Raw genomic sequence first — 25,073 nt, 5'->3', positions numbered from 1 at the left:
TCAGTCCCGCTCATCTTTCTTAATCTTTATCAACCACATGGCCAATTTTTGTTTCGTCGACAAACTTCTAAATCATACCCCCGATAGACAAGTCCAAATCATTTTTATATACTACAAAAAGCAAGGGACTTTCAGAACCCCACTTGAAACAGCCTTCCAGTCACAAAAACACCCATCGACAATGGCCCTTTGCTTCCTGCCTCTAAGCCAATTTTGGATCCAACTTACCACTTTGCCTTGGATTCCATGGGCTTGTACTTTGTCGCCATGTGGCATCATCACAAAAGCCTCGCTAAAACCCATGTAGACCACAGTAAGGCCTCATTTAAAGTTGTAGCTGCGTTCATGAAAATTGCGACTTTAAGTGAAATGAGTAAACAAATCACGTTTTCCCATTAAATTTAATGTGAAAGCTGCAGATCGGTTCTGTAGGATCTTCTTCACCAGAAAAAAAGCATTAATACATTCCCCCTGTAAGTTGAAATACATTCTGTACAATTCTTGTATTGATAAATGAAATAATTTAAAAAATATATTTAAAAATATAAATTAAATATGGTAACTGAGTACTTGCAGCACATCCCGCTCACTGCCAATCCTGCTCTCCACTGATCATGCTTCCCAAACTACTCACTCGCGACACATCCCACTCTCTGACCCTCCAAGTCGCTGCGGACCCTTGATCCTCTGACTTGTGGCCACTACTGCTCCCAGACTTGTCCCCTCGCCGATCCTTCCTTTCACTAAATTTCCCACTCCCCAACTCTGCTGCTCACCACTTCCCTCTTCTTGAACCCTTGCTGCGAGCAAGGCTTCTGGAGAAGAGAGGCAAGAGACAGGAAGAACAGCTGCCCCTCCTGCCACTCAATTCTCATCTCCAGGGGCCTTGCTCACAGCGAGGCTTCAGGAGAAGGAAGCGGCAAGTGGGAGCATTTGGAAAAAACATTGATTATAACAGCTCCAGCTCAGGATTTCTGCAGCATCAGGACTGGCACTTTCATAAAACCTTTATTATGATAATTATACCACCACAATGATGAAACCAAATGTACCCTCTCTTTTCAAGCTTTGTGGACAATAGTATTTTGTTTTTGTCATACTGATATAAATGCTGCTTTACTGTGATCTACAATATGGTGCTGCAAGAACCAACAAGGGAAAAACAGTAAAGAAAGGAGAAAATGTGGGGAGACCAAAAGACACCTCAGAAGCAGTTACCACATCATGTGGGGAGTACAATGATTTTTATCCTCTCTCTGCCTCTCACTCCTAGAGTTGGGATTTGATAACCTCATGGCATATTTTAAAAGATATGCTACTGAATGCATCTGTAATCTGTTCCATATGTAATTTTCTCAAAACACAAACCCTAATCTAAAGTAAAAACAGAAAATGCTGGAAATATTCAGCAAGTCAGGCAGTATCGGTAGAGAGAAAGAGTTAATGTTTCAGGTGGATGAACTTTCATCAGAACTGAGGAAAGATAGAAAACCTTCACTTTGTATTACATTCATAATCTCCTCCTAAAAATCTGAACCTGAAAAGAGGATGCTTTTCAACTCTTTCTGGAAGTGCATATCTGAAAACGTTAAACCGAGATTGTTTGTGGAAACTTTCGGTCACGCATATCTTGGGACTCGCTGCAGGTAGCAGCATTTATGTTTGGACGTTTCAATCCCTTGTCCACCAGCAGAAATTGTGGATCAGGTATTTGCTGGATCCACAAATCTGCAAATCTCTGGTACTTTTGTCAATTATCTTAAATCTGTGTCCACTGGCACCGATCCTTCTGCCACCAGAAACATTTTCTCCTAACTTCCATAATCATGATTTTGAACACCTCTGTTAAATAACCTTTAACTTTCTCTGCTCTAAGGAGAACAACCCCAGCTTTTCTCATCTCACCACTGAATCGAAGTTCCATATTTCTGGTACCATTATAAATGTGGCTATAGGAATTTATAATGTGAAGAGTAAACAGGGCATACACACAGATGCAAGATTTTTAAAAGATTATAGATATGTAACCATTCTCTTCAGTGTATTACTCTGCCAATGCAGACCTGAAGGTCCCAGGTTAAAATCCTGAACTGCCAAGAGCCATGACTCCAGCCTTCAAGGATCAACACCTTCAGTCAGGGATGAGAAAAATGGGGAAATAAAACCATCCAAGAGCTGACTTGATTTTTTATACGGAATCCTAAAACCTACGTGTCAGACAAGTTGAAGTTTTGAAATTACAGTGCATAGACTTGTAAAACCAAAAAGCAAATCAAAACTGCTTGAATATACACTTACCGTGTGCTGTTTTCACTGCTGCTCCATGTGTGCTTACCCCTTTGACATGACTACTGCACTCCCCAAGAAAAGCTCACCTCCGATCATTGGTCAGCTCCAATTTACTGGAAGTTTTTCCATTGGCCTTGAAGTACCTCCTTTGAAGCTGTCTGGGATCCGCATTTTATTTTCACAGTTCTTGGCGCCAATCGGCCAGGTGCACACTTGGCTCACGCTCCATTTGCTGATGCTGCAGCCATGGGCCAGATTGGAAGCTCCGCAGGCCTTAGTTTGCCCAGGTCTGACCTAAAACGACAAGGGCAGCAGATAGATGGGAACACCACCACCTGCAAGTTCCCCCTCCAAAACACACACCATCCTGACTTGGAACTATATCGCTTTTCCTTCACTTTCACTGGGTGAAAACCCTGGAACTCCCTCCCTTACAGCCCTGTGGTGTGCCAACAGCACGAACTGCAGCGGTTCAAGGAGGCAGCTCTCCGCCACCTTCTCTGGAGCAATTTGGGATGGGCAATAAACGCTGGCCTAGCCAGTGATGCCCACATCCCATAAATGAATTAAAAAAATCAAGAACGTACTGTGCAAGCACAATAGGCGACATTCCCTTGAAAGCATGTGCTTCAGTCTTAAACAAACCTGTCATTCTTCTAAACTTTAGAAAATGTAGGCCCATTCTACTTGATAGGATAGCCCTCTCATCCCAGCAATCAGTCCAGTGAACCTTAGTTGCACACTCTAAGGCAAGTGTGAGGAGGCAAAAACTATGCATAGGATCCCAGATGTGGTCTTGTCAAAGCTCTATATATTTGCAGCAAGACTTTCTTATGCTTAGACTGCAACCATGTTGCAATAAAAGCCTTCATACTATTTGCCTTCCTAATTGTTTAATGTACTGCTTGTTAATGTTCTATGTTTCATGTTGAAGGACATTCAAATCCCTGTGAAAACAAACAATTACTCGTTTCTTTCAGCTTTTTAGAAGAAAATTCTACGTTTTCATTCTTCTTAGCAAAGTGGATAATTTCACACCTCCCCATGTTATGCTCCATCTGTCACCACCTTGCCCAGTGACCTAACCAGTCTGTAAGCCTTTGGAGCCTCTTTATGTTCCCCTGACATTACTTTCCTGTCTAGGTTTGTATTACTAGTGAACTTGGATATATTACGCTCTGTCCCCTCATTGTAGTCATTAATACAGATTGTGAATGGCTGAGGCCCAAGCACTGATCCCCTTGTGACACTCCACCTGCCAATCCAAAGGCGGCCCATTTCCTACTTTCTGGCTAATGGACAGAAAACAAATTTCGATTCCTGCCAATCCCATGTATCGTGATTGTGTGTATTAACCTCTTTTGTAACACTTTATCAAATGTCTTCTGAAGATTCAATTATACAACATTCACTGACTCCCCCTTGTATAGCTTGCCAGGTTACAACCTCAAAAAAACTAACAGATTTGTCAAACACTTGGTAAAACCACATTAACTCTGCCTCATCATATTGTGATTTTCCAAGTGTCCCCTTAACACATTTTCTTTCATGGGGTGTGGGCGTTGCTGGCGAGGCCAGCATTTATTGCCCAATCCTACATACTACTAATTAGCCTGCAGTTCCCTGTTTTCTCCCTTCCTCTTTTCTTGAAGAGTGAGGTCACACTTGCTCCCTTCCAATCTGCGAGCACTGTTCCAGAATCTAGGGAATTGTGGAAGATAAAAACCAGTGTAACCACGATCTCTGCAGCCATCTCTGATGAAACCCTAGAAAGTAGAAAGTCAGATCCACGGATTTGTCAGCTTTTATTCCTGTTAATTTTTTAGAACCTTTTCTTTACTAATGTTAATTAGTTCTTCACTCATTGAACCTTTGGGCCCCCACTGTTTCTAGTGTGAGCTTTGAGTAGGCCTTCACAGTAGATGACACAATGTTTATTTAAAGCTTTTGCCATTTCCCATTCCTCGTGATAATTTCTTCTGTCTTTTTCTATAAGGGGCCAATGTTTTCTTTCACTAATCTCTTCCTTATATACTTGTGAAACCTCATCTATTTTTATATTTCTTGCTAGTTTACTCTCTGATTCCAGTTTCTCCCCCCTTATTGATGCCTTTGCCACCCTTTGCTGTTTTTTAATAACTCTCCTAATCATTGTGCTTGCTACTCTTATCGGCAACATTGTAAGTCTCGTAATTTAACACTCTCTTTCCCGTCTCTGGCTAGCCATGGTTGTTTATATTTGTTGAGAATTATTAATTTTTTTTTTCAATATTTGTCATTGCTTATCTACCATCATATATTTTAATCTGATTCCCCAATCTATGTCAGCCAACTCTCCTTAATTAGCTTTATTTAAATTTAAGATCATGATTTTGGACTTTACCACATTACACAAAACCTTCATGTGAAATTCATCATATTATGATCGCTTTTACTATTGCTAATTAACTAGATTGCTAATTAACCTTGTCTCACTACACAATACTTGAATCTCTAAACTAACCTGTTTCCTTGCTGGTGTCGCAACATATTGTTCTAGAACAATGTCTTGAATGCATTCCATGAACTTGTCTTCCAACTAATTTTGCCAATTTGCTTTGTCCAGTCTATATGAAGACTAAACTGTCCGTGGATGATTGAATTCCCTTTTTTTTGGGCTCCTCTGATTTCCTGATTCATATTCTGTCCAATTCTATGATTACTGTCAGGGGGCCTACAAACTGCTCCTGTCACTATTCTATCCTCCTTGTTATTTCTTGCCTCCACACAGACCGATTCTACATCCTCCTTTCCTGCACCAAGATCCTTTCTCACTATTATCTTTATCTCATCCTTTAAAATCAGTGTTTCCCACCCCTCCCAACACACCTTTTCCATTTTGCCTATCTTTTCTAAAAATTAAGTACTCCAAGATACTTAATTTCCATCTTTGATCACCCTGTACCCACCTCAGTAAAGGCTACTAGATTAAACTCTTTGTGCCATTAATTAATATATCTTGTCATGAATGCTTTGTGCTTCCAGATATAAATTCTGGAGGGTGATGTGATGAGGAAGAGGTGTGCCCTGAGGGTGGTGCTTGGTGAGAGTGGAGTGTGGCAGGGAAGCATTATGACAGGAGGGCAGTGTGAGGGGGTGGTGTGACAGGAGGGCACTTTGATAGGAGAGCAGGAGGGCAGTGTGTTGGGGACAGTAGGGCAGGAAGGAAAGTGGGTGGACTGAGTGGCTTGGCAGCAGGAGGACAGTGTGGTGGGAAGATTGGGGACACGTGAGAGGGCAGGGGGAGGTGGGGGGACAGATGGGAGGGTAGTTAGGGTGGGGGGGAAGGTGAGAGGGTAGTTGGGGGTGGGAAGGTGAGAGGGCAGGGGGTAGGTGAGAGGGCAGTGGGGGGGGTAGGTGAGAGGGCGGGGGGGAAAGTGAGAGGGCGGGGGGGAAAGTGAGAGGGCAGTGGGGGGGGGGAGGTGAGAGGGCAGTGGTGGGGGGAAGGTGAGAGGGCAGTGGTGGGGGGAAGGTGAGAGGGCAGTGGTGGGGGGAAGGTGAGAGGGCAGTGGGGGGGAAAATGAGAGGGCGGGGGGGGGGGAGGTGAGAGGGCGGGGGGGGGAGGTGAGAGGGCAGTGGGGGGGGGGAGGTGAGAGGGCAGTGGGGGGGAAAATGAGAGGGCGGGGGGGGGGAGGTGAGAGGGCGGGGGGGGGAGGTGAGAGGGCAGTGGGGGGGGGGAGGTGAGAGGGCAGTTGGGGGGGGGGGGGGTGAGAAGGCAGTGGGGGGGCGGGGGGAAGATGATAAGGCCGTGGGTGGGGGGAAGGTGAGAAGGCCGTGGTGGGGGGGGAAGGTGAGAAGGCCGTGGGTGGGGGGGCGGAGGTGAGAAGGCTGTGGTGGGGGGGGAGGTGAGAAGGCTGTGGTGGGGGGGGAGGTGAGAAGGCTGTGGTGGGGGGGGAGGTGAGAAGGCAGTGGGGGGGGTGGGGGGAGGTGAGAAGGCCGTGGGTGGGGGGGAAGTTGAGAAGGCAGTGAAGTGGGGGGAAGGTGAGAAGGCCGTGGTGGGGGGGGAAGGTGAGAAGGCCGTGGTGGGGGGGGAAGGTGAGAAGGCCGTGGTGGGGGGGGAAGGTGAGAAGGCTGTGGTGGGGGGGGAAGGTGAGAAGGCTGTGGTGGGGGGGGAAGGTGAGAAGGCCGTGGGTGGGGAGGGGGGGAGGTGAGAAGGCTGTGGTGGGGGGGGAGGTGAGAAGGCCGTGGGTGGGGGGGGGGGAGGTGAGAAGGCTGTGGTGGGGGGGGAAGGTGAGAAGGCCGTGGGTGGGGGGGGGGGAGGTGAGAAGGCTGTGGTGGGGGGGGAGGTGAGAAGGCAGTGGGGGGGCGGGGGGAAGATGATAAGGCCGTGGTGGGGGGGGTGGGGGAAGGTGAGAAGGCCGTGGTGGGGGGGTGGGGGGAAGGTGAGAAGGCCGTGGTTGGGGGGAAGGTGAGAGGGCAGTGGGGGAGGTGGGGAAGGTGAGAAGGCAGTGGGGTGGGGGGGGAGGTGAGAAGGCCGTTGGGGAGGGGGAAGGTGAGAGGGCAGTGGGGGGGGGTAGGTGAGAAGGCAGTGGGGGGTAGCTGAGAGGGGAGGTGAGGTGAGAGGGCAGAGGCAGGGGAGGTGGGGGGGCAGTGGGATGGGGGGGGGTGGGCAAGGCAATATGGCGGGAGGGCATTGCAGCGAATTATCTTGGCACCATTCATTGAATTAAATCCCAGCCAAACTTTGACCTTGTTTGTGATGTTTATGGGTGCAGACCTGGTTCTTACCACCTGATGTCACTGTAAACAAGCGCTATGGACTGCACTATTGTGCTTCTGAATGTTTGGTTGTGTCAGCATTTTAAAGGCTGTGTTGTCCCGTTTCTGACCAAGCAGCCACACTTGTGGTTTTAGATGTTGACAGGAGTAGAATCCATCAAGATGCTTCCAATCACTGGCAGGGCCTCTGCTGCCTTTGAGGGCCTTGGTCATCCTTTCTGATCACTTGGTGTAGTACGCCTGGAGTTCCAGGACAGCCCCTCGCCTCACAGTCCCTCACCCCCACTGTCTCAGGTGCTGAAATGGTGGATGAAATCGATGGTCCATCTAGCAGTTGTTTTGTGCTGCTTTCCACTGTTCTCATTGTACTTTTAAAATTATTTATTTCCAACAAATGCATCGATTGCACAGCATACAATTGAAATTATTCCAATGTGTGTTATTGAATGAGACAGTGTGTATGGAAATGTACCTGAGAGCAGGTTCAGGACTGGTTCAGCCTGTGTTGAAGATGATCAGTGATTCCAACTGGTGTGCTCTCCCTCCCATCCTGCTCACAGGAGCAGTAATTTGAACACTGACAAACATTTGTGTGACATTAAAACTCGGTCAGGCGTTTCCTCGTTAATAAAGGCAATGTCTATCCCAGCGTTGGTCCATTCTGTGTCTCTATTCAGTGAGCTGGTATGGCAGTGAGCACCTGTATTCCTGGGCTACAAAGGATTCCCTCCCCAGTTGCCACCCAGCCGTCTCTCCTGGAAACAGAGAATAGGGTTGGACTCACAAGTCCAACCTCCCCCACCGCCCTCCGCTTCCACAAATGGAGAAAGCAGCAATGGGTGGGTTACTGGAGACAGCTGGCAATTGTGGCGTTGTACTTCAGTGGAGAGAGTTTTCCTCCTCCAAGGCTTCTGACCTGAATTAAATCACCTGCAATTAAATGGGCACTGCCTGTTGGGGTACTGCTGAATGAACATTAACTCACTGGAATACTCTTCTTTTGACATTGTCCACCCTCTAGTAACCTGCCCTGTTGTTAAATTTATTAATGTGCAGGAGTAGAGGGACTTGGGTGTATCTGTGCATTAATCATTTAAGGTGACAGCACAGGTTGGGAGAGTGGTTAACAAAGCTGATAGCATCCTTGGCTTTATTAATAGGGGCATATAGTACAAGAGCAAGGAGGTTATGTTGAACTTGTATAGGACACTAGTTCAGCCTCATTGGAGTATTGCATCTGATGCTGAGCACCACACTTTAGGAAGGATGAGGGTGCAGAAAAGATTCAGGAGAATTATTCCAGGGATGAGGAACTTCAGCTATGAATACAGATTGGAGAAGTTAGGACTGTTTTCCTTGGAGAAGAAAAGATTAGGAGTCGATATAGATAGTTATTCAAGAAAGTGTCCCAGTAGATTGGAAAAAGCTGATGTGACACTTTTATTCAAGAATGGAAGGAGACAAAGTCGGAAACTACAGATCAGTTAGTCTAACATTTGTCATAGGGAAATTGCATTATCAAGGAGGTTATAACAGGATACTTAGAAAATCATAATTTGATCAGGCAGAGTCAACATGGATTTGTGAAAGGGAAATTGTGTTTAACTAATTATTAGAGTTTTTTTTGAGGAATTAACAAGCAAGGTGGATAAAGGGGAACCTGTGTATATGATGTACTTGGATTTCCAGAAGGCATTTGTTGAGGCGCCACAGCAAAGTTAAGATGACACAAGATAAGATTACAAGGTGTAGGGGGTAACATATTAGCATGGATAAAGGCTTGGTTAGCTAACAAGAAGCAGGGAGTCGGGATAAATGGGTCTTTTTGGGTTGGCAAGCTGTAACTGGTGGAGTGCTACAGGAATCAGTGCTGGGGCCTCAATTATTTACAATCTACATCAACTATGGGACCAGATGTATGGTAGCTAATTTTATCGATGGCAACAAGATAGGTAGGAAAGTAAATATTCAAAAGAGGAGGTAGAAAGTCTGCAAAGGGATACGGATTGGTTAAGTGAGTGGGAAAAAATTTGGCAGATGGAGTATAATGTGGGAAAATATGAACTTGTCACCTTTGTCAGGAAGAATAGAAAAGCAGCTTATTATTTAAATGGAGAGTGATTACAGAACTCTGAGGTACAGAGGGATTGGGTGTCCTGGTATAGGAATCATAATAAATTAGTATGCAGATACAGCAAGTGTTAGCAAGGTGAATGGAATGTTGTTTATTGTAAGGGGGATGGAATATAAAAGTCGGGATGGTTTGCTACTGTTGTACAGGGCATTGGTGAGATCACATCTAGAGTACTGTGTACAGTTTTGGTCTCCTTATTTAAGAAAGGATATAAATGCATTAGAAGCAGTTCAGAGAAGGCTCACTCAACTGATTCCTGGGATGTGGTGGGGGGGTTACCTTATGAGGACAGGTTGAACAGGTTGGGCCATTGGGGTTTAGAAGAATGAAAGGTGACCTTATTGAAAAATATAAGATCCTGAGGGGATTTGATAGGGTGGATACCGGGAAGATGTTTCCACTTGTGGGAGAGACGAGAACCAGGAGACAGTTTAAGAATAAGAGCTCTAATATTTAACCACAGAATCTTAGAAAAGTTATGGTGCAGAAAGAGGCCATTCAGCCCATCGTGTCTGCGCCAATAAAAAAGGGAATAAAAAGCTAGCCGCTCATTTTTCAGCACCTGGTCCATGACCTTGCAGGTTACAGCACTTCAGATGCAGATCCAGGTACCTTTTAAATGAATTGAGCATTTCAGCCTCAACCACCAATTTAGGCAGTGAATTCCAGATGTCCACCATCCTCTGGATGAAAATGTTTTTCCTCATGTCCCCTCTAATCCATCTACCAATCACCTTAAACCTATGCCCCCTGGTAATTGACCCCTCAGCGAGGGGAAAAGAATCTTTCCTGTCTACCCTATCTGGGTCCCTCATAATTTTGTACACCTCAATTAGGTCACCTCTCAGCTTTCTCTGTTCCAAGGGAAACAACCCTAGCTACCCAATTTTTCTTCATAGCTCCAATTTTCAAGCCCAGGCAACATTCTTGTAAATCTCCTATGTTGTCTCTCCAGAGCAATTATGTCCTTCCTGCAATGTGGTGACCAGAACTGTACACAAAATTCCAGCTTTGGCCTAACCAGCATTTTATACAGTTAGGACGGAGATGAGGAGAAAACCTTTCTCTGAGGATCATTAATCTGTGGAATTCTCTTCCCAGAAAGTAGTGGAAGCTGAGTCATTGCATATATTCAAGTCAGAGTTAGACAGATTTTTGATAGACAAAGGAGTCTAGGGTTATGGGGAGGTGGGTTGCAGATGGCAAAGTGGAGTTCAGACCACAACCAGGTCAGGAATGATCTTGTTGAATGGCAGACTGAGCTCGAGGGGTTGAATGGCCTGCTCCTGCTCCTACATCCTGTGTTCCTGTTCAAAATCATGAGGGGTCTGGACAGAGTTGATGGGGAGAAATTGATCACGTTTGTGAAAAGATTGGGAATGAGGGGACACAGGTTTAAAGTAATATGTAAAAGAAACAAAAGTGACTTGAGGAAATGTCTTTTCATGTAACGAGCGGTTAAGGTCCGGAATGCACTATCTGAGAATGTGGAAGAGGCTGGTTCAATCAAGGCATTCAAGAGGGAATTAGACAGTTACCACAAAGGATGAATGTGCAGGGTTACGGGGAGAAGGTAGGAGAATGGCACTAAGGGAATTGCTCATTTGGAGAGCCTTTGCAGACACGATGGGCTGAATGGCCTTTTGCGTTGTAACAATTCTGGGATTATGTGATGCTGTGATAAGCAGTGTCGGTGCAGCAAATTCCTGTTGAATTTGAGTCCGACTGCTATGCAGCAGCTCTCTCTCAACATCAGACATTTTGGTCTTGTCATGTGAGTTATTTATGGGGATTCAGGCTGAGTGTCAGTTCGCCTGCCTTCGTTGAGAGGAAATGACTCACAGACTCTGCTCCTTATCAGTGTTTCCAGGAACAGAGTCACACACACCATTTGTAAATTGCCTTTGACTCAGACCTGTTATCTGTGTTGTAAACCGACCTCTGTTTTGTTTTATGAGCCTGACTTCCACATTGTGTTCTATTGACAATAAACAGACGCTGCAGATCCCCTGTTGTTGGACAATCAGTGCAAACCCAGTCAGAACATGCATCTTTCTGCTTTCCCTATTGTATGTGACGGTTATTCATTTCCTTATTTATTACTCGATCAATTTTAAGCTGTTGGCTTGAGAAAATGTGGCAAGTTTGTTGAGATGTTCCTCCACTTGTGTATTCTCCACTTCTCTTGCGTATCCACTTCTATCATGCCACGATTGTTGGCCTTATCTTCAGCTGCCGAGGCCCTGAAGTTCTGAAATGCCTTCCTTAAACCTCTCTCTGTGTTTTGATATCTCTTGTCTCCCTTAAGGCAGTCCTCATAGAAGCATACATACAAACATTCGAATTAGAAGCAGGAGTGGGCCATTCTGCTCCTCGAACCTGCTCCGCCATTCAATGAGATCATGGTTGATCTGATTGTGGCCTCAACACTACTTTCCTGCCTGCCCCCAATATCTTTTGATTCCCTTGTTAGTCAACAATCTATCTACTTTGCTTTAAAAGATATTCAGTGACCCTGCCTTGCCCACTCTCTGGGGAACAGAGTTCCACAGGCTCACTTAAATATTTTTAAGGCAGAGGTAAATAGATTATTGTTGGGCAAGGGAATTGGGGGTAGATGGGAATGTGGAATTCAAAACACAATCAGATCAGCCATGATCTTGCTGAATGTCAGAGCAGGCTCGAGGGGCCAAATGGCCTACTTCTGCTCCGATTTCATATGTTTGTATGTTCGTAACTCCTCATCTGTCTTAAATGGGAGATCACTTATTTTGAAACTTTGTTCCCTAGTTTTGGTCTCTTTCACAAGGGGAAGCATCCTTTCAGCATCCACTCTGTCAAGTCCCCTAGAATCTTATATGTTTCAATAAAATCACCTCTCATTGTTCTAAACTCCTCCTAGTCTTTCCTCGTAGAATAACCCCCTCATCTTAGGAATCAGCCGAGTTAACGTTCTTTGAATTGCTTTTAGCACATTTATATCCTTTCTTAAATAAGAAGACCAAAACTGTGCACAGTACTCCAGATGTGATCTCACCAACGCCCAGTACAACTGTAGCAAAACATCCCTACTTACATTCCATTTGCCTTCCTAATCACTTGCTGTACTTGCATACTAACTTTTTGTGATTCATGTACCAGGACACCCAGTGCCCTCAGTCTCTGAGTTCTGCAGTCTCTCTCCATTTAAATAATAAGTTGCTTTTCTATCCTTCCTGCCAAAGTGGACAAGTTCACATTTTCCCACATTATACTCCATCTGCCAAATTTTGCCCAATCACTTAACCCTATCTATGTCCTTTTGCAGACTCCTGTCCTCTTCGCAAATTACTTTCCCACCTATCTTTGTGTCTTCAGCAAATTTATACATTCACTGACATAGATTATAGATAGTTGAGTCCCCAGCACTGATCCTTGTGGCACTCCACTCGTCACACCTTGCCAACTTGAAAATGGCACATTTATGCTTACTCTCTGTTTTCCTGTTAGCTAACCAATCCTCTTTCTATGCTAGTATGTTACTCCCTACTCCATGAGCTCTTATTTTGTGTAGTAACCTTTGATGTGGCACCTTGTCAAATGCCTTCTGAAATCTAAGTACAGCACATCCACAGGTTCCCCTTTATCTATGTTGCGAGTTACTTTCTCAAAGAAATCTAATAAATTAGTCAAACACAATTTCTCATTCACAAAAACAGGTTGACTCTGCCTGATTGCTCTGAGATTTTCTAACTGCTCAGGTATAACCTCTTAATAACAGGTTCCAGCAGTTTCCCTATGACAGATGTTAAGCAAACTGGCCTGTCGTTTCCTGCTCTCTGTCTCCCCCCTTTCTTGAATAGAAGAGTTACATTCACTATTTTCTAACCTGATGGTACCTTTCCAGAATCTAGGGAATTTTGGAAAATTAAAGCCAATGCATGTATTGTCTTAGCAGTCACTTATTTTAACACCTTAGGATGAAGTCCATCAAGACCTGGGGATTTGTCAGCTTTTAGTTTTAATAATTTTCTCAGTGCCCTTACCCTGGTGATTGTAATTATTTTAATTCCTCCTGCCCTTTCACCTCCTGATTCACAATTATTTCTGGATGTTATTTGTTTCCTCTGCAGTGAAGACAGATGCAAAATATCTGTTGAATGTATCTATCATTTCCCTATTTTCCATTATTAATTACCCATTCTCACTCTGTAGAGAACTAACGCTCATTTTACTTATGCTTTTCCTTTTTAAATACCTGTAGAAACTTAGTATGTTTGTGTATTTCTAGCTAGCTTTCTCTTGTACTTTAATTTCTCCCTCCTTATTATTCTTTTAGTCATTCTTTGCTGTTTTCTATATTCTGTCCAATTTTCTGACCTGCCGCTAATCTTTGCGGAATTGTGTGTTTTTTCTTTCAATTTAATACTATCTTTAATTTCCTTAGTTAGCCACGGATGGTGCATCCCTCCTCTAGAGTCTTTCTTTCTCATTGGAATGTATCTTTGATGAGTGTTATGAAATAACTGCTTAAATGTCTACCACTGCATCTCTACTGACCTATCCTGTAACCTAATTTCCCAGTTCACCTTAGCCAGCTCTGTCTTTATAATCCTCATAATTGCTCTTATTCAAGTTTAAAGCACTAGTCTTAAACCCACTCGTCTCTCCCTCAAAATGAATGCGAAATTCAATCATGTTTGATCATTGCTACCTTGGGGGATCCTTTCATATGAGGTCATTAATTAATCCTGTCTTGTTCTAGATTACTGGATCTAGAATGGCTTGCTCTCTGGTTAGCTGTAGAACTGTAGCTGCTCTAAGAAACTGTCCCGGAAACACACGATGAACTCATCATCGGGGCTACCTTTGCCAGTCTGATTCATGCAATCAAATGTAGATTGCAGCGAAGGGTGAGGGATTGGAATCCAGTAACCTAGGGCTGTGGGCACGATGAGGGCTGCATGCGCAGGAATCTGAACCAGGGCGGGCTCTCTTATTCTGGGAGAATTGGGTTTGTTGGATGACTGCTAGTACACCTGTGCCTTCGTGCTTTATATCACAAGCCCTAACATACTCTTCCACCTGAAAAACCACCAGACTTGTTTCAACATTCAAACATGAAACCAAAATTTGCTTTTCCGAAACAGCAGGAAATACATCCAATCTCATCAGGAGAAGCTGGGGCAATATTCCATAGGGAATCTCACAGTTCTATTTATAGCAACATAACTATTGCAATAATGACTGTAGAGAGACTTGGGAGTGGAGACTCAGAGACAAAATCACTGCAGTTTGCCTGGGAGGAGTGGGGAAATAGCGCTATTTTTAGCAATGAGTAACCAAGCGACAAGTCGGATGGTTTTCCAGGAGGAAGAGAGTGATAAGCTTGTGACATAAATCACAAAGTGCTTTCATTACAATCTAGGTTTGCCACTGAATGCTGAAGCTCCCTCCACTGTCCCTTCCCTTCCCTTGCTGCTAATTTTAATGTGCTTGGTTTTTCCCTCTTCATCTCCTCAGCTGTATTGAGTTTTGCTGGATCACGGTTCCATTGGCTTACAGTTCCACCAGACTTTCAGTCTGGTTCTTCACCAGGAGCCCCTATTCATGAGGAAGCTTCAGTTACAAATGTTGACAATTTAATCATGGGGTTGAGGGTGAAATTAGAGCCAAACCTTAACTTGTCTCTGGCCCTCGATCTGAGACTAACCCTGGATCACCTCTCGTCCTTGCCCTCTCTGTCCCCCTGATCCTGACCCACTGCATCCACCTAACATTGATTATGTTTACTTTTTAGAGAGGGTGATCAGATAGCGATCAGGAACAGTGAAGTTTTTCAGTTCCTCCCCACCCAAGGGATGCTGAGGCCAATTGTAACCACTATCTGCTCGCTGTTAAGGTTAACAAATTCAGCACAGGATGGGAATTTAACTTGGCACTTTCTTGTCTGTATGGCCCAAACTAGATTTTACAAAAGTATTTGCAGCACATAAATCATTGAGCCTAACAGATCCATGCTGGTGTTTATGCTCTAAATGAGCCTCCTCCCAGCCCTTGTATCCTATTGCTTTGTCCTCCATTTCTTTGGCTAGCTTTTCCTGAATGCATCCATGATATTCGCACCAACCACTCCTTGCGGTAGTGATTTCCATGTTATAATCACTCACTGGGTACGGAAGTTTCACCTTAAAATTCCCTTCTTTTATTCTTGCTCACAAGTTGAAACATTTTCTCTGTTGACCCTTCAAACTTTTTCAGAATCTTCAAGACCTTTATCAGGTCACCCCTTCAGTCTTCTCTTTTCTAGAGAAAAGTCATCTCCGCTTGTTCAATCCTTCCTGATAGCTACTGCCTTTCAGTCCTAGTATCATTGTATTTGGCACCTCCTTTTGCAGCTCTATATCCTTTCAAATAATGTAGAACAGGGGTAAAAATTTTTTTCGAGGGCTACTTATTGGTTTTTAGGGGCTCCTTTCTCATTCTCACAAACTTCTTTATTAGGTGATGTAGTCAGGTAGCAACATTACTTCTTATATTTGTGTTGGGTTTTGATTTAGGATTCACTCCTTTAGACAGATAAGGGAGCACAAATACCAAAGACTGAGGTGTTTGCGTGTGTGTGCGCGCATGTGTGTCTTTTAACTTGGAAAGAATAAATAAGATGATTTTGTTAATTTATTGTAAATAAATCTCCTGTACTCTGTTTCCAAAATGAAAATTCCTTGGCACAAGGTAACTTATTGGGAATGAGTCCCAGATCTGCAGCCCTTTTAAAAAATGAATTGTAAGTAATTAGCACTTTCCAGCATTCTCTGCCCATTTCAAATTTCCTGCCCCTCAGTACTTGTATTTAAAGTGAGTGCTGACAAACACCTCAGGAAATAATCACATGGATAGATTTTTCCATGTAGCCAGTCTCATTCCCGCTGTTCCTGATCTGTGTGCGGAACTTTGGACTTCTCATCAGTCTTCAGCTATCACCCGCTCCAGTTTTACCAGTATATTATGTGTAATTCTATAATCATTTCATAAAGGTTAGCCTTAATCCTTTGAGGGAACTTTTGTTGAATATGTTTTATGGCTAAAATGAAGCATTACAAACTCTGCTGATAACATTGTTTAAGAAATACCTTGATGCTGTTACAGACAGGAGGAGGGTTTAATTTAAACAGCCCCAATTTCTCCTCCCACCACCCATCTATAAACAGGTATTTTTTGCTTTTTGATTTCCACCTTTATAAGTGGTGGCATAGTTTCCCCAACCCCTCAGTTTTGGAGTGATCTAATCCTCTATTAATAATCCGACAGCAAACTCGAGAGAAGGTAAAATCAGAGGGTTAGTTTATTTTACACACACTCAAAACTTGGCCGCGCGGGAAATGGAGGGAGTGTTGCTATATGACTCCAGTACATTTACAGATAAAGGGATAAAGGAAAGAAAGAGGTACAGGGCAATGATCACAGATAAAATAAGAATTATTGTTTCACGTGAATCCAGAGTCCAGAATCAAAAGTCCAATGGTATATTCCTTCAGAGAGGTTAGCAGGCTGAAGCTGATGCAGGGTGATCTACTTTTTCAGTAGCGCTGACTTCCACGATGGGAGAAGCACGTGGAGATGAATCAATTTTGCAGTAGGCGCTAGTACGGAAGTGCAGAAGTTCTAGTAGAAACAGTGTAGATGAGGACTCGGCGATTTAAATCTGGACAGAGCTTAGGTTCTGCTGCTGCTTGGTTGATAGAAGATGGCAGACTGCCTCTTTTAGCTTCACAAAGCAATTTTACAGGTTTTAGCAGCTTGGCGTTTGTGTGTATGTAGGGATGGGAGGATTCATGTGACATAACTCCGACTTCTTCCCTTTGGTTTGGACAAAGGGTGGATATTCCTGATCTGGATTCTTGAGATGATTAATGTTTCATCCATTAATTAGTTTAACAGATTTCAGGGTCCCTTTGTCCTCACAGATGTATCATCTCTGTTGGCCAGAGCTCTGCCTTAGAAATGTCAAGGGTCTTTATGCATTTCCTTGGAATTTCTGCAGTCACATGGGCATTAGCACCTTTTTAGAGATAATGAGGTCCTTGCTGAAGGCTAGGAATTCCATTTGTGAGAGTCATAGCTAGTCAGGCTTCAGTCAGTCTAAAGCCATTGTCCATTTAAAAAAAAAATTATAAAGTACCCAGGATGATATAGACATATTTATTTTCCTTCATGCCTTCTGGGCCTAACAATGCTGTGATGGGTACATTGGGTGAGTTGATGAATAATCAAATATACATCCTCCTCTATCTGTCCTGTGATCTCTCAACCCCTGTCTCTCATCCTATACGCACTGAGTCAAACTTTAGCCTTCTGAGAACTGACCCCAAAAGTGACTTAATAAAAGCCATCTCTGCACAGGTTTCATTCAGTTGACATCCAAAAAGAAACAATGCCTTCAACACAAATTTGCGATCGTGATAATGAGGGATGGAAAGAGAACAAGTCTCTATCAGGTTGTCTTGCTGATGTGTTTTCAAACCAGTTTCCAAGGGGGTTACTTGGACTTTTTCTGTGTAAAATTACTCTTGTAGTTTTACAAAGAGTTGTGTGCCTGTTGCTTGGTGCAGTGTTAGAGAAGAAATAATAGACAGTGTTCCACGTGGTGGATAAAATGGCTTCTGCCCAAAGCCTTTGTTTCGCCCAAGGTGACCTCAGCGGTCATATGACTATGACAAGCCACAGTACACAAGAGGCAGCAGTGCGCAAAGACATTTCTCCAAACCTCCCCCTTTTCATATAAAAGAACACATTGCATGCACTATAATTTGCAGTTGCAAGTTACCCACACACATGGTCAATAAAGAAAGTCATCACGGTGTACAGAAAATAGTTCATTCTAGTCTGTCTCATTTTTGTCTGTCTGTACAAGCATTGCACATAACCTTTAAAGCATTCAAGTCTCCTAATGGTATGTATGCAGGTTGTTGGTTGTTCGTCTGATGTCTGCTGGTTCCTGGGCTGACGTTGCCTCTCTGGGTAATGTCGTTGCTGTGACAAGTGTTCTTGCTGATCCGTTGCATTTGCTGGGGAGCAGTTGACCTCTGTGACTGATGGTTGTTCCGTTCTTTGTTCAGTTGGTGAAATCAATTCTTCCTCATCAGCTGATTGCTGTGAAGGAGCAGCTTCTCCGGTTGCATGTATGCGTCTGCGGTTGTATGATATATCTGGTTGTTCCCTTTCACCATGTGTGATAAAGGTCACAACTGCATTACGCAAGTTCCAAGTTGCCAAGTGGGCTTACTTTTATTTGAGTGAACTGAATGTTTACACCCTGACCGGCTCTCCAGCTCTGGCAATGATTTGGCAGCTTTATCAAAGTGAAATTTGGCTTTTTGTCATTTCTCTTCGAGGTTGTTACTCATGCCTGTTATTATTCTGGCTTCAGTAGTTTCTTTTAGCACTTGGAAGAGTAGTTTGGGTGCACGTGACATCAGTTGCTGGAGTGCACTGCTTTCCATGTCTTCAGTAGGTGCGTTTCTCCACTCTAAGATCGCCTTGTACACATCCGTGCTGGATCTGCTCGATTTTTTTGATGATTCCTTTTGCTGCTTTCACTGCTGTCTCAGCCTTTCCATTTGACTGGGGACAGTGCAGAGATTCACCATTCATTCATGAAGTGCCTGAATTCTTCACTCGTGAACTTGAGGGCCATTGTCATTCAGCACAATGTTTGGGAATGCCATTATGACTGAAGTATGCTTTCAGGCATACTGTGATCTCACTGGCAGTTGTTGACATCAGCTTGTCTAACTCCAGTAGTCAATGGTGACGAGGTAATCAGTTCCAAAGGGAGTGAAGAAATCTACTCCAAACTTCACCCAGGGTCTATCTGGGGTGTCATGAGTGGCTCTTCAGCTTGATTTTCATTACAGGGACTGCACTGACTGATATGGTCTTTGATCTCGTTGTTCATGCTTAGCCAGCAGAGCACTTCTCTTGCCTTCCTCAGACTAGACTCAACTCCTTGATGGCATGGATGCATGTCAGCATCTCTTTCCTCCTCTCTTTATGGATGATGACTCTAGTTGCATTGTACAAGATGCTATCCAGGGTAATCACTCCATCCCTGTATGCCCAATAATCTCTTATAGCAATAGGTGTGTCCTTGATGGTTTCTGGCCACCCTTTCGTCATTACTTCTAATAGCGCTTGGAGAGTTGTGTCTCGTTGTGTAGTTGGCTTAGTCTGAGCAAGATGCTTATGTCATGACTCACTGGGGATAGTGCGCTGTAATATCAAGCCCCACTGCTCCCTGAGCTGCGACAAATGTGAAAAAGTTTGATCTACCCATCTGATTGTTAGGTTAACAGAATACAAGCACCAGGTTTGTAAACTTAATAAGTAAATAACTGTTTATTGAACAAATTGTCTTTAACCAGTGGCAAAAGAAAGAAATATGAACTGCTAATTTCTAACTCTATAACCTAAACTCTACCCCTTCTTAGATCTCTATACACACGCATACAAGACACTTAAGACACACAAAAACATGGATTTTAAGGGTGGGATAAAACAGTTCAATTGCACCAATTCCAGAGTACAGGATTCGATGGGTTGATTTTGATCGATGTCTTCCAAATTCCTTTCAGTTCTTTGTTGATGACATGAGGTGATCTTCCAGCACTTTCAGTCTTTAGTTCACTGGTTGAGCACTTGCCTTTCAATGTCTCTAACAGTGATTTTCCCCTTTGCCTCTTGATAGGAGTTTTCAGAGAGAGAGCAGGTTATAGAGATATGAGGAGAAAAAGCCAGCGAGCTATTATTGTAGAATTACTGAAATCTGACATACACAGGAGATGGTTTAGGTCTTTTTCCATTCGGGCTAGGAGTTATTCTGCTGCATTGCTCTCTCTCAAACCCTGGTCACCTGGTCAGGAGCCAATTAAAACATTGTTGCCAGGCAGTTCCCCATTTGACCGGACTCCTCCTTGGCACCATCCTGTGTTTCATGGCACACTCTGTTCTAGGATAGCAACGTTGTATATATCCCTCACACTGTTCCAGTAGACCTGTCCTTCAAACTATAGCCATTGTAATTTTAATCCACAGTCCAACAGAAATAAAAACATATGTTCTTTACACTTCTCTGTTAGATTCAATGTCTCTGCTGGGCTGATGACTTCCAGAGCATATTATGCTATTGCTTCTCATTGAATCTGGAAGATCTCACACTCCTTCAAAGGAAGCGCAGTTCTTGACAGCATGTCGACGATGTACATCTGCTTCCCCTGCTTGTACTTCACTTCCAAGTGATATCTCTGCAAACGAAGTAACAAGCTTTGCAGCCACTTTGAAACAGATAGAAATGGTTTGAGAAAGACGCTTTGAAGTGGCTTGTGGTCAGACTCTATCGTCACTTTTTCTCTCCCAACAGGGACTGATTAAAATGCTCACAAGCGAAGACAATAGCCAGGCACTCATTCTCAATCTGTGTGTAGTATCATTCAGTTTGTGTTATGCTCAGGATGCAAACATAACTGGTTGTCCTTGCTGCATAAGGGTTGCTCCAAGTTGCTGGCATCACACTGCAGGGTGACTTTGCTGTTGACATCCTAGTGCCTCAGGATTGGCGTTGTCGGCACTAGTTGTTTGATGCAAGTGAAAGCTGCTCTTGTTCTGTGTCCCAATACCACCGAACACCCTTTGCAGTGAGCTTGCATAAAGGTTCACACTATAATGAAAAATTGGGCAACTACTTTGCTAGGTAGTTCACACCCCTACAAATCGTTGCACCTCTTTCACATCCTTTGGTTACTGTGCAACTGCTACAACTCTCACCTTATGAGGATCAGGGCAAACTCCTGTTGTTGTCAGTAAATGACCTATGCACTTGACTTCAGTCATCTTCAGTTGCAGTTTCTGCTTATTCAGCTTCAGGTTCATCTGGTAAGCTCTTTGTCGTAGTCCCACTAGATTCTGATCATGGTCTGCAATGGCTTCTTCCATCGTAGCTCCACATCCATAGACTAACAGGTCATCCAAAACTGCTTCCACTCCTGGAGGATCATTGACTATCTCACACTGTCGGCGCTGATACTCTTCCAGAGCGGTAGAAATGCCAAACAGCATACACAAACATCTGGACCTCTCAAATGGCTTTCAAAATGTAGTCAGAAGACTGCTGCTTTAATCCAACTTCACTTGCCAGTATTCGTCCTTCACATCCAGGGTAGGAAGGACCTTTGCCTTGGAAAGTTACAGCAAAATTTCTTCAATGATTGGCATGGGGTAGCAAGGTTTCTTCAAAGCCTCCATTGAAGTTCTTTGGATCGATGGACACTCTCAGCTTTCCAGGTTGTTTCACTGCTACCATGCTGCCCATCCAGTCTGTAGGAGTTGTGTCTTCCTTGGTTATTCTCACCTTTTCAAGCTCCTCTATTTTGTCTAACAGGCTGCACTTGAGAGCAGCTGGAACCTGCTCCTTGGAAGATGCTGAGTTGGTCTCACACTCCCATCTACTTCAAGATGATATTCATCAGGAACAGTCATACAGCACAGAAACAAGCCCTTTGGCTCATCGTGTCCGTGCCAGCCATCAAGCACCTATCTATTCTAATCCCATCTAAGACCTGTGAAAACATAATTATAATTTTGCAGGATTTATTCAGCAATCAATGGCTTTGTGCCATGCAAAACACTGCAAACATCTTCTGGTCCATGGAGGGTTACCAGTTGAAGATTTTAACTTGTTTCAGCAAAGGTGAGGGAATTTTGCTTAGAGTCTACTATCTGAAACTACAGATCTGCTTTCTTCCCATTGTATTGGGCTCAGCTTAGTTTGCCCCGTCTGGGTAAACACCATTCCATCGTGTGGCCTCAACTTTACCTTCGATGGCTTCATTTTCGGGTCACCATTTTGAGAACCTTCATATAGGTCTGGGATGCTTATGATATTACATGTAGCACCAGTGTCTATCTGACACTTCACATTAACTTGATGCTCTCCTTCTGCAATCATTTTTTGATGGTGCCATCCTGTTGTAGGTTATTGAGTGATTTGTCAGAGTCATCGTCTGACATCCCTCCAGCAATCATCTTTATAGGATTGCTTTTCTTCTTTCTAGAAAAACACGTGCGCAAAATGATTCAGATTCTTGGAGTTAAAGCACTGCTTGCCCATAACAGGACATGTTTCATTGTGTTTGGTGTCCTTTGCAAAATTTACATCCAGCGCTTGATCTTTGGCCTTGATCTTTCGGCTGGCCTTTCTGCAGATAGTTCTTTCTTTACTCCATTGTCTTGTGCTTGGAAGGCCTGAACTGCCTCTCTGCATAGGGGAAAGCCTTGTCAGTTTTCCCATCAGTACTCTACAGCTGATGATTAATGACTTCAGAGTTTCTGCACCTCAACAGCTTTCTTCAGAGTAAGTTCCTCTTCTCTGAGTAGATGTGCTCTTAACGAATTTAAAAAAAAATTGGATCTCTCATTCGTAAGACAGTCCTATCTCTGATCAGATCATCCTTCAGCTTCTCAAATTCACAGGATTCAGCTAGGCATCTCAACGCAGTCACATACAGATCAGTATTCTCACCCCTCTTCCTGAGCTCTGGTGTTGAACATGTAGTGTTCAAAAATAATATTAGTTGAGGGTTCAAAGTTGGTCTTCAAGGCCTCAAATTTCATAAGACCTTGCTTTTCTGCTCCTCAGTGAGATCCAGGGTTCAATAAATCCTGTAGCATTCTTTCCCTAGCACTGAGAGGAGTTGCTACTCTTATTTGTTCAGGTTACTTGTTTAATTCTGTGGCAATTTAATAGTTTTGCCGTTGAGGCTGAAAGGATTTCCAACTCATTCTCAAATCTGCCTTCATCCTCATAGGAGCCAGTACTGGAATATTCAAAGCCATACTGACGCACCCATCAGTCAATGTCCTGTACAAAGTTGCAGACTCAAGTTTTAATTATTCTCTGCTGTTTCTTAAAGTGGCTCGTACTCTTAGAGCTATCAGTTGTCATTATGTTCCATGTAGTGGATAAAATGGCTTCTGCCCAAGATGACCTCAGCAGTCACATGACTATGGCAAGCCACATTGCACAAAGGCATTTCTGCAAACACAAAAGCAAGCTTCAGGAAGTGACATCCCTTACAACAGTTTTAACTGCAGAGGCCTGAAGTGGTGTGGTGTCAGCAGGACATCGGTCCTCTGTGACAATCTTTTTCTCCCTCCTGTTGAATCTGATACCAGGACGCGATCATCAGTTGGAAGGACAAATTGCACTGAGCAAAACAAATCACAATCATGAGGATATTGGATATTATGGACTGTAGGATCTTACTTTGTGAAAGTGGCCATAAAACCTGTTAAGATGCAGCAACTTTACATGTGACTATGGGCTTTTAGTCTGTGGACAGTATACAATTCTGTGGCCAATATTTAGTTAAACATAGACCTGAATAAGGGAACTCTGCAGCCACCTGTGAAGTTTATAGATCTCATTGTTTAAGGATGAACCAACGTTTGAGGAATATGGCATCTCTAGACTGTTGGTGTCCAAGTGTCGGAGTGAACAAAGGAGAATATTTGAGTTCAATTGGGGCAGAGATAAGAGTGAATGAACATTGTAAACTGTTGTTGTATTATGCTGGTCTAACATTCAGGGACTGCATTTAAAATATCCTCAACAAAGCAAATCCATGGGAGAAACATCTGAAACAGCTGAACAATCATAGCCGAAAGTCTTCTAATGCAGCCAAAGTAATGTTTATGTTCCAGCTTTCAACTCCACCTGAGACCCAGCCTCCTGGATATTGGTCAACAAGTGACTTCGGAGTTTAGTGAGAATACGTTTCTAAAAGACCTTCACTCCAACAAAAGTATCAGCTCAACTAAAAAGTCTGTAGGCTTGCATCGACATAGAGACTTGAGTTATAAATTTCATTTTTATAATTATGGTTTTAACTTGAATTTATCATATCTTTGTGAGTGTGATAACGTGAGTGAGACGAATGATCTTTGCATTCAAACGTCTAGGGCAAGTGTGAGATAATAAACAACCTTTATTTTTAAAATCACCAAAAGCTTGCTGCTGGAATTTATTTTAAATTAGGAAAAATCATTCTGAAGGTAAGGAAATACACAAACATCCTGATAATGGACTGGAAGAGACCACACAAATTCTGTACGTAACAGACTCCTTCCAGAAAAGTTCATGAAATGCTTGTGAATCAATTTCCATTAAAGAAACAGGTTTTGGCTTTCAACATCACCATGCTATTAGCACTCGTTCACAGAATCACACAGTGCAGAAGAGGCCCTTTGGCCCATCGAGTCTGCACCGACACGTGAGAAACACCTGACCTACCTACCTACCTAATCCCATTTACTAGCACTTGGTCTATAGCCTTGAATGTTATGACGTGCCAAGTGCTCATCCAGGTACTTTTTAAAGGATGTGAGGCAAACCGCCTCCGCCACCCTCCCAGGCAGTGCATTCCAGACCGTCACCACCCTCTGGGTAAAAAAGTTTTTCCTCACATCCCCCCTAAACCTCCTGCCCCTCACCTTGAACTTATGTCCCCTTGAGACTGATCCTTCAACTAAGGGGAACCTGCTGCTCCCTATCCACCCTGTCCATGCCCTTTATAATCTTGTACACCTCGATCAGGTCGCCCCTCAGTCTTCTCTGCTCCAACGAAAACAACCCAAGTCTATCCAACCTCTCTTCATAACTTAAATGTTTCATCCCAGGCAACATCCTGGTGAATCTTCTCTGCACCCCCTCCAGTGCAATCACATCCTTCCTATAATGTGGCGACCAGAACTGCACACACTACTCCAGCTGTGGCCTCACCAAGGTTCTATACAACTCCAACATGACCTCCCTACTTTTGTCATCTATGCCTCGATTGATAAAGGCAAGCGTCCCATA

The 25,073-nt window shown here is 43.6% G+C and overlaps 1 protein-coding gene and 1 long non-coding RNA gene across 4 annotated transcripts in view; one reads left to right on the top strand and one right to left on the bottom strand.

Annotated features, from left to right (window-relative positions):
* Positions 1-25,073, top strand: part of LOC144668097 (KAT8 regulatory NSL complex subunit 1-like) — a 249,087-nt gene that overhangs the window by 17,477 nt on the left and 206,537 nt on the right. The window lies entirely within an intron of this gene.
* Positions 2,470-25,073, bottom strand: part of LOC144668100 (uncharacterized) — a 51,409-nt gene continuing 28,805 nt past the window's right edge. The window contains exon 3 of one of the 2 annotated variants that reach the window (XR_013573421.1): positions 2,470-2,583. This is a non-coding gene — a long non-coding RNA (uncharacterized LOC144668100). Of the gene's footprint in view, positions 2,584-22,463; positions 23,250-25,073 lie in introns of those variants that run through there. The other variant, XR_013573420.1, reaches the window with a different exon arrangement.

Source organism: Cetorhinus maximus, chromosome 25 (genome assembly GCF_964194155.1).
Source record: "Cetorhinus maximus chromosome 25, sCetMax3.hap1.1, whole genome shotgun sequence".
NCBI classification, from domain to species: domain Eukaryota; kingdom Metazoa; phylum Chordata; class Chondrichthyes; order Lamniformes; family Cetorhinidae; genus Cetorhinus; species Cetorhinus maximus.
This window is presented reverse-complemented; position numbering and strand designations above follow the sequence as displayed.